This window comes from Elephantulus edwardii, unplaced genomic scaffold (assembly GCF_000299155.1).
Source record: "Elephantulus edwardii isolate Elephantulus edwardi_28Jun2011 unplaced genomic scaffold, EleEdw1.0 scaffold00034, whole genome shotgun sequence".
Lineage (NCBI taxonomy): Eukaryota > Metazoa > Chordata > Mammalia > Macroscelidea > Macroscelididae > Elephantulus > Elephantulus edwardii.
In genome coordinates, this window is record NW_006399784.1 from 19,922,600 (window position 1) to 19,936,214 (window position 13,615).

At 41.2% G+C, this 13,615-nt stretch overlaps 1 pseudogene; it reads right to left on the reverse strand.

Moving 5' to 3' along the window:
- Nucleotides 1–9,808: 9,808 nt before the first annotated feature.
- LOC102868066 lies at nt 9,809–11,573 on the reverse strand (annotated as a pseudogene).
- Between the last annotated feature and the right edge of the window lie 2,042 nt (nt 11,574–13,615).

A 13,615-nucleotide genomic window follows, 5' to 3' on the forward strand; every position in this document is an offset into this window, starting at 1 on the left:
ATTTATAAACCATCCACCAAATATTCACTTTCCCCCGCCTCTAATTTGCAAAGAAACAAGTATAGGCAGTCTCATTCACAAAACTGTTATCCCTTCATTTATGTGGCAGGTCCTAAAGCCTCAAAACCTCTTTCTTCATTTACAAACACAGAGGGGAATGGTCTCTGGTCCTCCCAGGACTAGTCTGTTCATTGAAGGAGAGAAATTGGCCTCAGCAGGGCACTTCCTCAGGGGGAGTCTCTGTTCACTCTCTGTTGTCCCTTCTCTTAGTCTTAAAGCATTAGGGACTCTGATGAGGCTGCAGTCACAGGAAAGAAGCTTCTCTCTTTCCCTTCCTCCTCACCATAGCCTTTCTCCTCATTTTCCTCTTCCTCCTTCTATTCGTCCTCCCTTACCCCTTCCTCCTCCTCCTCTTCTTCCTTTCCTTTTTACCCTCCTCCTCCCCACCATCATTTTTCTTCTTTCCTGACTTCCTCCTATTTTTCTCTCCTATCATTTTCTCTCCCCTTCCTCCCTTTTGTACTCCTCATGCCTCCTCCTCATCCAGCTCTCCTCCTCATCCAGCCCTCCTCCTCCTCATCCAGCTCTGTCTCCTCCTTTCACCCTGGCTCCCTAACTCATTATGGTTCCTACTCCATCCCCAGTGTGACCTGAACCCCATTCTAGGCTGTGTGGAATGAGTCCCCAAAGAAATCGTTCCACAAAGAACCCTATCTGACCACAGTGTTGTTTACAATCCATGTGTCCTTAGGTAAATGAGGTCAGATGAAACAAAGCTCCCGTCCAGTGACCAGAACCCCGTTTCTCTTTGCAGAGGCGTCCGTGACCCTCAGGTGAACTGACTCTGAAACCTCCGTCTAACTTGAAAACAGGTCAGTTTTCAGGGTTGGTGAGGTGTGACCTTTGCACATGGTCTGCAGGGCAGAGCTTGAGAGGTGGCTAATCCTTCCAGGCTCTTCTTCTACCACTCAGACAACATCCCCAGGTCTCCAGAGGGGCAGCGCTTTCAGTTCCAACACTACAGATGAACGGGTGGCATCCAGATGGGCTCCCTTTGCCCCTTTCAGACACTCAAACCGGCATGAAAGCTTCTCATGGGCAATTTGGAAATCTATTTCACAGAACTTTACAACAGAAATTCCCCTGGCCAGTAGAGCTCCTCCTGGGAATTTTTCCTGAGAAAATAATTAGAGATGCAATGGAAAATGTATGTATAAGCATGTGTATTGAAGTGCTAGTTATAATGGGAAGAGAAATAAAAACAAAAGCAGAACAATCCACAGGGATATGGCTAAATAATTCACTATACTGCCTTAAAAAGGAATACTAGGCAGTCATATAAAGCAAAACAAAAACCAACCCCATGTACTTAAAGATTTGATGATGTGTGTGACAGATGTGCTTCCTCTGCCCTTGGGTCCACTCTATCATCTTGCTCCCTGCCCTCTGATCTCCTCTGGGGTTATCCTGGCTCTCTGCCCTCTGACCTCTCCTGGGGTTATCCAATGGGAAACAGGGCAGGAAGAGGAGAGGGCAGAGGTCTATGACCAGGTGTTTTTCTTTGCTTCTCTCAGGCAGCACCCTGATTACAGTTATCATACCTCTCCTCCCCGCCTTTTCAACCTTCACCCTCATCTTCCATTAACCTCCCTTGACCCTTGATCCCCTGTATTGAGCAGTGGGAAGAGTGTCTTATATGGTTAGCCCTATGTACTCGTACTCAGTGTGTCTCGCTTCTTCCCTTAATCTGCCCTCAGAAGGGTGAAGGGAAACTTGTTTTCTACTCAGACTCTGATTTACTTCAGAGAGGAAAAAACGTTTATACTATATGTAAAGTAGAAAAAGAAATCAGATTAGAAAGTAGGTATAATCTCAAAATGCAACAATGAATGAATGGAAATCCAAAATCTCTGTAAATGTTCATTAAAATTCATAAAATAAATTAAAAAAAGAACCAATGCAGCTGGAGAAAGAATCCAGACTCCACTGAAGGTATTGAAAATATAAATCTCCAAGAATTGGTGGGGGGGAAAAAAAAGAAGGTAGAATCCCACCTCTTTACATAAATAAATTTATTTAGGAAGTAAGAAATCTACACAGACAGGGAGGAAAAAAAATATTAGAAGGAAGTTTACAAAATGACTGCTGTTGCAGCTAGATTATGCATTCTTGAAAGTTTTGATTATCACCTTTAAAAGGAGCACTGGTGGTATAGTCCATATGGAACTGAACTGTTAATCTAAGAGGTTCAAATCTACTAGCATTTCTGCAGAAAGATGGGCAATCTCCTCTGTGTGATTTATAGTTTTAGAATCCTAGTGCAAGGTCAGTTAAAAGCTGGGGTTCTAGCTTGAGCAATGCAGTCACCTTTAATGTGAAAAAAACTATTCAAAGTAGCCTGCATTTTAAAACAAAACCTAAATAAAATAAAAATTTAAAACAGTTCAGTGGCCTATCAGTTACCTATAAAATGGCACAGATTAAAAGAATGGATTTTAACAGGAAATCTGAATACCTTCCAATGGAGTTGAAGGAAACCTTGACTGTTGCCGGTCGTATCTTATCTAAAGCTGAGAGGCCTTCCTAAGCCTTGCTGGCTTCACTAGAACTCCTTTCTGAGGTTAGAGGCTTTCACATGATTAAATTCTGCCTCTGGCCTTGGCCCTGCCTCCAGTTGCTCTCAGGCTGGGGAGTGAGGGGGTGGGTGAACAGAGCCAGGACCAGAATGAACAGTCTAGGTCTGAGCAAGCCAGTACTTCGCCACTCTCCAATACAAAGTGTGAAATCCCGTCTCACATGCTTTAGTGGGGATAGTGAATCTGATTTTCTACTAGTAAAGATCACATGCCCTTGTGTTCAAAGTAAAGGATTTATTACAGCCCTATGTAACATTTTGATTTATTTAAAATGGTGTCCATTTCCCAGTTGTTCCAGCACTTGTGAGTGGAGGGATTAGCCACTTAGGACAGAAGTAATGAACATACAGATAGAGTCCGTCCCGGCCAACACTGTGTTCAAAAGTTCTTGTTTGGTTGTTGTTTCTCATTTTATATGAGTACGCCTTTTCTGTAGTCCTTGATTTTGTTCTGATTTCTTTTTCACCTTGTAAGTCAGATGATTTCCTTTAGAAATCTGCCAAAAGGTTTTACATTTTAAGCAGTGCAAGGAAGTACTCAAACACAGGAACTATCATGCAGGGATTTGCTTTCAGAGTTTCTGCTCAAGAAGCTACAACTCTAAGAGACACTGAGCTCACTGGTCTGAGCAGTTGAAGCGCAGCCACCAATGGTACCAGGCAATGTGCTTTAGTGAGTTGCAAAAAAAATTACCACAAAGAGGCCCCTTCAGAGTCTGCATGTATCAAAGGTTTTTAATGTACTGCAAACTATCGAAAGGTTGACAATTCAAACTCATTCAATAACTTTGCAGGAAAAAGAAGCTCTAATGTATAGCATGTAGTACTGTGTAGTGGAAGGTTGGTAGTTCAAATCCCAGGCAATCCTCAGGAAATGAAAGACAGGAAGGCCCCCAACCAGGTGAATTAATACGGTGACTGCTGCAATGGGCTCTTGTGTGTCAGAAAGTGTGAGGATGGTGCAGGATGGGACTGGGCTCAGATCTTTTGTTCAGAGGGTCACTATGAGTCATACTTAGCTCAACGACACCTAACAACAACAGCCACCTCCACCTCAGGAAACAGTCTCCTATAATGATTTACAGTCTTAGAAACCTGATGGTAGGTTGCCATGTGTTGCAATAGACTCTAGTGGTTTTGTGGGGTGTTTGTTTTTATTTTACCTGCCACAGAGGGTCCTAGTACATGTACAGCCCATTTAGTACTCAAACCTGGCTTTATTATAATCTTCATTTTACACATGAGGAAACAGAACCATAGAGAGTGGGAAAGAATTTACTGAAAGATCACATATCCCAAAAGTGAGTTTGAACCTGGGCAGGTTGGCTTCTGAGTCCAATCTCTAAAACCACTGAACCCTTTTGCACCAGCCAGGAATCTATTTATGTTTTCCCTCAAGGATGCGGTGGACCTTGGCTGTGGTTTACATTTTGTCAGGTACACTAAGAAATGTGTGTGGAATCTGATTTGACTGGTGTTGTATTTCTGGTTTACTCCTGAGATCTTTCCACATCCACATAGACAGGTACCTGGACACCTGCCCAGCTCTTCTGCCCCCAAACCCAGCTCTACTGGGCAACTGAATGATTTGATGGGCTTCATCAGAGCACATGCTACACACTATCTCACAGTGTCCCACCCAAAGAAAGCTAGATTCTGCTGCCTACAAAGTCGATTTCTGCACATTCCTTTTCCTAACTCCCCACTAAGAAAGGAACGTATGAATCTTAGGCATCTTTTGTAATGACCAACCTCCTTCCTTCAGGAAGAGATTATTCTCTAGACCAAGCTCCTTCCTTCCCAGCTGCAGAGGTGAAGGTGCTCACTAATTACTTTCATCTGCAAAGGCTGGGTCTCTCTGAGTGGTGTGACCTCAGCAGGACTTAAAAAATAAAGTCTGCTGCAGGTTAGAATGCACAGGCCTGTCTTTAATTTATTAAAAGACTTGGCATTTCCCCCCCTACTGAGCATTTTAAAATGCAATTAGACAAAATGGAATAATAATCAGGCAAAGGTACTAAGGAGTCTTCCTGCGGGTGGGTGGCTGGGGTGATCCTTTCTCACGCTCCCTCCCTTCCATGTCTGGTCCTTGATGCTGGAACAATATGCATGAAGACCTCCCTTGTCCATCTCCCATTGCCAAAGACTCTGGCTCTCTGGAATCATGCCCAAATCTTCGCAAAGCTCTTGATCGTTAGCAGGGAACTTGTCGACCTAGCAGCCTCACACCGTGTGCTAGTTAATCTTGTTTGGGACATTTTATCAGACTTCCTTCTAAGCCTCAGAACTTGCATTTTGAAGCAATTCCCTTGGTAATTCTGATGCATGGCACAGTTTGAGAATTCCCAGAATCCAAAAATTCCCCCATCACTGTGTCTCTTGGACTGACTCAACATCTGTTACATGGAGTACTCAGTGATTACTCATTGGATGAATGAATGAAATTGTGTGAGAGATGTTGGAGTTTTTATTGAGAATGACAAAAAAAAAAAAAAAAAAGGAAACATGATCCTACCTCACTCATTGAAATAACGATTATTTAGAAATTTCTTGATTTTTATTTCATTTTATTAACATGCTCTAATATCTGCAGTGAACAGGCATTTTTGAGCTGTATATGACACATGTCATGTGAAGAACCACATACCCCAGGTATTAAAAAAAAATTACGCTCAATAAAACTGTCCTGTTGTCTCATTAACTCTGCAGTAATCAGAAGAAAAGGAGAAATGGCAAATTTAGCTGGAAAGGGCAGGATTTCACTGAGGGCATGGACATTTGTGCCTCATCCAGTCAGCTCTGACTCATGGTAACCTTATGTATAACAGAATGAAAAAAAATGGCTCAATTTTGCACCATCTTCAACATCATTGCTGTGTTTTGAGTCCATTCTTGTCAGCCATTGTGTTAATTCATCTTGCTGAAGATTCCTCTTTGCTTCACTGGCCCTTCATTTTACCAACCATTAAGTCCTTCTCTAGGTCATGATCTTTGAAATTACTTTCTATGCATCAGAGACCTGGACAGTGACTAAGGATGACAGAAGAAGAATCAATGCCTTTGAATTGTGGTGCTAGAGAAGAGTCTTAAACATACCATGAACTGCCAAGAAAACAAATAGGTCTGTCTTGGAGAAGGTGAAACCAGTTTTCTCCTTAGAGGCAAGGATTTTGACTCTGCCTCACATACTTTGGCCATGTTGCCAGGAGAGACTAGTTCTTGGAGAAGGACATGATGCTTGGAAGAGTAGAGGGTCAGTGTGGAAGAGGAAGACCTTGGATGAGATGAATTGACACAGTGGCTATGACAATGAGGTCAAGTGTGTCAGAAATGGGAAGATTGGCTCAGGATAGGGCAGGGTTCAGAGCTATTGTTCACAGGGTAGTGATAAGTCATAGTCAACTCAATGCACATAACATGTTCTTCTCCAGCAAGCCAAAGTCTTAGATAATAATCTGTGATCCATACGGTTTTCATTTTTTGGAACTAGTGCCTACCCTTTCTTCCTAACCTTTCTTAGTCTGTAAATGTCACTGAATTCTGTCCATTGTGGTTGACCTTACTGGTATTTAAAATACTAGTGGCATAATTTTCAACATCATAACAACACACATCTCAGCACCCCAACAAAACAAGTTTTGGGTCTATTCTATTAGTCCTTTAAAAGGGAAAGTACTTGAATTTTGTGGATAGTTAAAAGTTTTCAGATTATGTCAAAGTTTTCCTTACCTGTCCCCAGGCTGGGTATCCCAGAGAAGAGTCCAGCTATGTAGAGCTAAATATGGAACCTTATCAAGCATGTCTATGTGCCATTGAGGAGACTGGGGTTCAGAGTCTCTGGTACATTTGCCTTTGTGTTCCCAAGGCCCACTTAGTATGGGGTCTGCCCATAGTTAATAAACTAAAAAAGAACTCGTTGCAATCAAGTTGGAACCAACTCATAGCTGACCTCCTGATGAGTTTTCAAAGACTGAAAATCTCATGAGAGGAGAACGCCCATCTTTCTCACTAGGAGTAGTTATTGAATTTGCACCATCAGAGAGGCAGAGCTTTTGGGTTGACATCTCAACTCCCTGTAGACGAAGCCACCAGACACTCCCAAACAGGCACTCTGTAAATGTTTGTCACATTCACCTATCCATCATTTGGTATTAATTTCAGCAATTCAAAAGATTGTTATAGCACTGAATTTATTTATTTAGTTAGTTAGTTAGTTAGTTTTGTGGGTTTTGTTTTTTTTTTTGAACAGGAGAATAAGTTCCATAGGCTTTGGAAGCCTCAGAAGGGAAGCTATTCTTTCTTTACTGGCTTCTGTCTTACTCCTTTACCCACCCTTGCCCTTCCCTGATGATTTAATAGGCAACTAATCAAATGTGGCCTTGTTCTCTAAAAAGGAACTAGCCAGTTTGAAAAGCTTGTAGTGAATTCCATATCCAATCAGGTCACTTCACACTGAGAGGAAGAAGCCAGGTTTGGATATTGGCCAGATTAAATTTCCATTCAAATGCTCTTTCTTTTTTTCTTTCCTTATTCTCTACATCCCTCCCTCCTTTCTCTCTTTCTTTCCTCCATCCTTTCATCTAAATTACAGCCCTCCACATGTGTGATGCCTCTGAAACAGGCAGACATTCTACGGTGAGTAACAATGAGTGGTCAATTGTTCCAAGATGAACTTTTGAAAAATTAAAAGGAAAATTTTCACCTCGTCATTTGCTTGGGTTACTAACTCCTGCTTGGTTAACCTCATATTATTTCCACTGAGGACCTACTGTATTCTCTCCTGCCTATGAGAAAACTTTGGACATTTGGGGCTGCAGATCAGCTATACTATTACTGATATGTCCACACAAAGTTCATGTGGCCTCAAACATGGCCAGTTCTCTTTCTAGCATTTCTGAACCTATACCTACATCCCATATACTAACTAGGAATGTGTCATAAAGTCCTCAAAGTCAGATCCCCAGCATTCAACTGACAACTTCTGGCTTTGACCTTCTGGCCTTTTAACTTATTTTGTGGCGACCATTCATTCTTTCGTTGTCTGAACTCCACCACATGTGGGCCATGCGAGGGGTAGGTTCTCCTGGCAGGTAACTCCAGCCTCAAGCCCAGGAGCAAACAAAGTCCAGGAAATTTGGGTATTATGTATTTCTTGCCAGAAAGATCACAAACTTATGAACTTATACTTACACAAACACAGTTCCAAAGATGGTCTTTAAAATTGCCCACACTGTCAGCTTGTGGAGTGCACAGTAGCCCCTTTTCCTCAGGCTTTCTCCCCTTTTTGCTTTTCTTCCTTCTCTACTCACCCCCATATAGTCACCGTCCCATATAGTCACAGTCATGATATCTGCTCTTGCTGGCCTCTCTGGTGGAAGCTCACAGGGACAGAACGTGGGATTTCTCTGTATTGGTAAGAGAACCCTTCGTAGGAAGGGAGCGTGGATTAGATAAACCAGTTTGCCTCCTTCTGGTATTTTACCTCACTGATTGAACCTTTATGCATTAATGTGCCAATGACCCCTTGTCCACTAGGGATGAGAAAGAGAAATGATGTTGAAGAGGAATACAGGAGATTGTGTCAGATCTGTGAGATGAAACATAGGAGTATTTTAGCCCATGTGTTTATGTTAACCTGTTCCCCACCCCCTACAGACCAACATGAAGTCCTAACTCTTCATGGAAGTTGTTGACTCCTAGTGGAGTAGAGTGGGTCCTAATCCTCATCCCTTCTGAGAGGTGTTTTACAAAAAGACAGAGCAGACCTAGGGTGGGTGAGACACAGGCGAAGACAGACACCATGTGATGATGAAGACAGGCATGTCTATGAGCAGCAGAGGAAGCCCAAGGGTTGCTGGGAGTCAAGAGAAGCTGGGAGAGAGGTCTCAAAGAGCTCTTCTCTCAAAGCCCCCAGAGGAAAGCCATGTGATTGGTCTTTCTGATTTAGACTTCCAATCTATACAACTGTGAGACAATGAACTTCTATTCTTTAAAGATGATCATTTGTGTGACACTCATGCAAAAAACTAAGACACTAAGCAATATTTAGGATATACTTCTGCTAAAAATTATTTAATGTAAATATTTAGAGGGCTCTGATGATGGTCTCGTGGCAAGAAGCTGTGCTGCAATCCCAGAGGCACACAGTTCAAGACCACCATCTACTCTGGGGGGGAAGGATGGGCAATTTCCTCTTCTGCAATTAACTGCCTCTTATGTATCCTGCATTGAAACAGATGAGGGAGAAAACTGTTTAAAAGGGATATATGATTAGGTATTATTGTCATGAGAGGAGTGAAGTGAACTTGGGGGGAGGGATTGTATAACAATGAAAGACCTTTTCTTTTACTTTTCAAAGAGAAGAGCAAATGGGGGGAGGGGTGGGCAGGGAGAAAAGATGTAACAATGAATGGATGGAAATCCAAAGTCTCTGTAAACTTTCATTAAAATTAATTTTCAAAAAAGGAAAAAAAACCACCCCAAAACAACCCCACCAGATGATCAGCTATGGATAGGTACCAATTGAACAGTACGCAACAAAACAACAACATAAATACGGACCTTAAATATGTCCATTGAAATGAAAATTTAACTGTTGTTAAGTGTCATCAACTCGCATATGACTCACAGTGACTCTGTGAACAATGGAACTGAACCCTGCCCTGTCCTGTGTCATCCTGACATCTCTGACGTATTTGAGCCCACTGTTAGAGTCACTGTGCTAATCCATCTCCTTGAAGGTCTTCCCTTTCTTCACTCACCCTCCAAAAACCCTTTCAAATACATCATGTCTTTTTCCACAGACTGGCTCATATTTTCATTTGCAAAACCTGTTAGCCCTACTTGCAAATCTGTAGTCACTTTATTTATTGTTGTTTGGAAATGCTAGAAACCATATTTGAGTCTAAATTTATTATTCTATAAAATAGACAGGCAACGAACATTTTATTTTTGCATTTCCTCTTAGCATCACTGCCATGTTTTTTGTACATTTTTTACTTGCATAGTTTCTTCCAGTTGTTTATATTCCTCAGTAGCTCTTAAAATTTGTTGTTCTGCCTTTTCTATTTCATCACACAGTTCTGATAGTTGATTCTGTGCTGCACTTTTTCCTTTTGGTCTACCAGTTGTATATCTAGTGTATATCCATCCAGTCATACTTGGGCTTTCAAGTTAGCTCACTTGGAATCGTTCTGATCTATACACCTGGGCATTATCAAGAATGTGACTTTCTATATGAACTTATTTCTCTTGTGTATAGATTTACCAGTATAAAGACTTTCATCTGAGGTCTTAGCAGTTTCAATATATTCTGATGGATAATAATTCAATTGCTCAAATTTAGCATCAACTTTATAAAAAGCCAATTCTTCTTGTACCTCGGATTGTTTCTGATAAGCTTGTGATAGTTCCAGAATCTTGTTTTAACAATTCATTCTTTGTGTTTAGTCACTCTCTAACTATGTATTCAAAGTTCTGTTTCTGTAACATGGCCTCCTCTTTCAATGATTTGTTCAGTTTATCTTGCTTTTTTTTTTATTTCCTCAAAGAACTTCATTGGTTGGTTCTCTAGCTCTTCAGTTTCCATCATCATTTTTTCCCAAGTCTTTTTCAAGTCTACTTCTTTTAAACTGAATCTCTCAAAAGCCTCCCGTCGATCCTGAGTGGTTACTGGTTGACCCTCCAAACCTGCCAGTGAGCAGAAGTGGAAAATGGTAAATGTGGTGAGGAGGAGGAGCCACAACTGCATTTTCAGTTAGTATCGGGGAGATTAAATCTTGAAGTGGTTTCAATCTGCTTACATTCTGGAGTAAGGATATCTTGTTGCCTTTCAGACTAAGGACTCTCAAAGATTTTAACTTATTTCCTAACCATTCTGGAATATGTTCAATTTCATTTCCTACAAGGTTTAGCTTTTGGAGATTACACATGATTTCTATGCCTTCATTTTTGCTGATTTTTTATTTTAATTTTATAAAGTATAATGAATGGGAGTGATTCTATGAAACACAATGTGAATGAAGATAGTGTGATAAACAAGGTATATGAATTTTGTAAGCAAACCAGTATAAAAGAAACATTTATTTAAAAGAAAAGATTGAGTTCACATAATTTTGACAGCATATCTAACTTCTCAATCTTCCCTATAGCTGAGATTCAGTACTTGGCACAGGACAGAATAGAGTTTAGGGCTGTTGTACACAGGGTCGCTATGAGTCGCAAGTGACTCAACGGCACATAATAACAACAACAACAAGAAGTCAAACACATTTTCCTAACCCTGGTATGTCCACTGGCTGTACAGAGGCATCTCATAGTTGCTGTGAAGCTGAATACTGTTACCCATGGTGGACAGTGTTTGGTGAAGCTCCCTGATGAAAACAAGCTTGGAAGCAGGAGTGGCATCCACTTCCACAATAGCTTACCTCTGGAAACTCTATGAACCTGGAGAAAGGACGAAAGTTATACAGGAAGTGTCCAGGATTTTTGTTCACAGGGTCACTATGAGTTGCCTACAACTTGACGGCGCTTAACAACAACAAGTCAAACATATTTTCCTAAATTTTCAATATACCTATATATCTTGCCACCATCTTTAGAAAATGAAAGGTTTAGAGAGTTTACCAAGGCTAGTTGGCAAAGTTGTCTTGTTTAGCAAGATAAAATGTTAAGGAGGGCCTTAGTTATGTACCAAACTCCTACATATGAATCAGCTTCTTTATGATCTGGGTGGTACAAAGGCATAGTGCGTTTCTTCTGATATATCAACTTGCTCCCACCATGGTCCTCCAGAATGAAAAGGCAGAGTCTCTGGTCCACTTAACGATGAAAGTGATGTGGATTTCATATTGGTCATAAGAGATGATGGACTAAGAGAGTAAGACAATGGTAGTACTTTTGGTCTGGAGAATATTCTTTGTTGAAGAACTTTCTTCATTGCAAGAATATAGCCGGATGTCCACTAAAACTGTAAGGTTGGGCTGGGCCCTCTTACCTTGGCCTCTGGCTCCCACTGCTTTTTCTACATGCAGAGGAACAGCACTAGTTGGCCTGCCATTTACGACCTTGGGGCGGGCAGAGGGGCAAGAGGACAGCTTGTCCTTCCTTTCCACAGCCACTTTATAAAGACCCGTCCTTACTCCCTGTCACCACCCATAACTTTGATTCCACTGGCAAGAGTAGCTGTCCCTGTACTGTTTGGAAATGCTGCTTTGAAAAATAACTTCTTTATGAAACCTTCGAGAGTCTTAAAGAATATTATTCAGGCAAACCAATGACTGACAAGCAATGACAAAAATTCCCTCGTCTCCACTTCTTCCTGTGGCCTCAGAAAAATAGATTGTTTGACGATTCCATGGGCTGTTTTTCCTTCCTCTGCAGTCTGGGATTTTCTTTTGCCCGCATGTTGTGCACATTTGCATTTGCGCGGAAGGTAAGAGAGTATCCTGAGAGGGTGGGTTTAGAGTCAGAGCCAGTGATGTAGAATCCCATCAGCAATGTGGTTTCCTTTGCTGCCTTCCGTTTGATGGTGATTTAAGGCCTTGAAATAATGGAAGATAAACTGCTTGTCACTGCCCACTCTGTGTTCCGGGAGATTGCATTTCTGTGTGAGGCTGGCCCCAGCACTGCCCTGCACAGGGCTTTTCCATTATGTTAAGAGCTGGTGATGATAGCCGCCATTAATATTCAGCTCTGTGGCCTCAACCTTCTCCCTGCTCCTCAGCCCTGAGCATTTCCCTCTGACCCTCCCAGAGGTGAAATCAGAATTGTCTTCCCCAGGAGTTTTCTGACAGTTACTCCCCTGCAGTAGGAGGTAGGAGGGGAACCTGTGATGCTGTGCTTTAGGGTGAGTGCAAGGAGGGGAGGGAGAAGGGGGACTGTTTTTGCAAGACTTCACCCCCTTCTTCTTACACAGTATTATTAAACAAACAAACAAACAAACAAACCCAAAACAGAACAACAACAAATAGCCACCTTCTGTTTCTCTTTTCCATGCAGATGCTAGGGGAACTAGATAAAATTTCTTGTCAGCTCTGACTCTAAATTCTCATTTGTTTATTTATAGAAAATGACAGTTTTACCCAAGGAGACATATATCCTACTTTCCTGAGCACTGTCCATTACTAAAGAGATGAAAGGAGGCAAAGATCTACTTTTTGATCATGACATTTTTATTTTGTTTTGTTTTGGATTTGATCTCTCGATAGATAGATAGATAATAGATAGATAGATTAGAGATTAGATGATAGATAGATTAGATATTAGATGATAGATGATAGATAGATAGATAGATAGATAGATAGATAGATAGATAGATAGATAGATACCTTACTAGGAGGAACGCTTCTTTCTCAGACCTTCCCAGGACATCCAGCTTCAAGAACAGCCTGCTACTTTGAAGTTCTTCCATGCTTACTGGTGCAATGAATATAATGTGGGTTCCCAAAACAGAAGCACTAGCAGTGAAAAGTACCCTCCAAAATAGGGAACAATTGTAGATAGAATTGATGGGTGGTTTGTGGATTGAATTGTGTGACACTCACTCCCCAAATATATGTTACAGCCCTAACACGCAGACCTGTGGATATAATTCTGTTTGAAAATGAGATTTTCTTTGTTGTGTTAATAGAACATATCTGAGTAAGAAGAGCTCTAAATCTAGTCATTTGTGAGTCATTAAGAAGAGTGAATTATACCCTCATTAACAATCAGCAGGGCACTGGCCAGAGTTTGTACTCTGTGTTTTACCTTAACAACATTCTGTTTGCTCTCGATAAAGGAAAGACATGTGGCTTTGTGATACTTTATCACAAACACTTTTATTGTATCTCTGCAAAATACAGTATATGTATGTATGCATGCTAAAAGAATGAATTAGACTCAATAATATGCACACAGAGAAAGAAAGACAGGTGTCAGGTAAGGACTTTCTTCAAGTCAGAGAACCAAGGAATGCCTAACATTATCTGCACAGAAGAA